This window comes from Mastomys coucha, unplaced genomic scaffold, assembly GCF_008632895.1.
Source record: "Mastomys coucha isolate ucsf_1 unplaced genomic scaffold, UCSF_Mcou_1 pScaffold3, whole genome shotgun sequence".
In the NCBI taxonomy this organism is placed as follows: domain Eukaryota; kingdom Metazoa; phylum Chordata; class Mammalia; order Rodentia; family Muridae; genus Mastomys; species Mastomys coucha.
In genome coordinates this window covers 7,922,634-7,923,480 of record NW_022196909.1, presented here as the reverse complement: position 1 = coordinate 7,923,480, position 847 = coordinate 7,922,634, and the positions used below count along the sequence as shown (strand labels likewise).

The following is an 847-nucleotide window of genomic DNA, read 5'->3' as shown; positions in this document are numbered from 1 at the left end:
TCAGTAGGAATGAGAGAAACAGGAGGGATCAGTAGGAATGAGAGAAACAGGAGGGATCAGTAGGAATGGGAAGAGGACAAGAAACAGTAAGGGGGTGACTGTGGTTGAATTATATTATGTGCATGCACAAAATGGCATAAATACCATTACTATGCATAATTAATATATGATAATGAAAAAAATAAAATCGGCCAGCTAGATGGTGCCTTGCACAGGAGCTAGCAAATGCAGTCTGATCTCCAGAACCCATAGTAGAAGCAATGTACACAGCCTGTCCTGTGGTTTCACATGCAGCATAGCACCTCCCCAAAATAAAGGAATGAATGTAAAGTTTCCTTTAAAGATTCTAAAATGAATGAACTTTGTTTCCCTTTAGCACGGTTTAAATGCGCAGGAGGGGTGCATGTCAGTGGTGGAGTACTTGTGGTGCATCTTCAAGGTTTAAATGCGCAGGAGGGGTGCATGTCAGTGGTGGAGTACTTGTGGAGCATCTTCAAGGTTTAAATGAGCAGGAAGGGGATGCATGTCAGTGGTAGAGTACTTGTGGAGCATCTTCAAGGCTCTGAGTTAGAGTCCAGAAGAAAGGTGCCTAAGAACTTAAATTTTAATCATTTTTAATTCTAGAAAGACCTTCTTTAGCTTAACTTAGAAATAAGGTAAAAGTTCTGGCAGTAGAGAGATGAGTCAGGGGTTAAGAGCTCTGAGAGGAGCCATGTTCTGTTTCCAAAACCAATATGGTGGCTAGCCACCATCCCTAACTTCACTTCCAAGGGATCTGACATCTTCTTCTGGCCTCCCTGGGCACCAGTCACACATATAGAACACACATGTAGTACATATATATATA

General features: G+C 41.9%; 1 protein-coding gene across 1 annotated transcript in view; it reads right to left on the bottom strand.

Annotated features, from left to right (window-relative positions):
- The window catches only part of Sesn1 (sestrin 1), a 108,825-nt gene that overhangs the window by 88,817 nt on the left and 19,161 nt on the right, over positions 1 to 847 (bottom strand). The gene's annotated exons all lie outside the window — the stretch shown is intronic.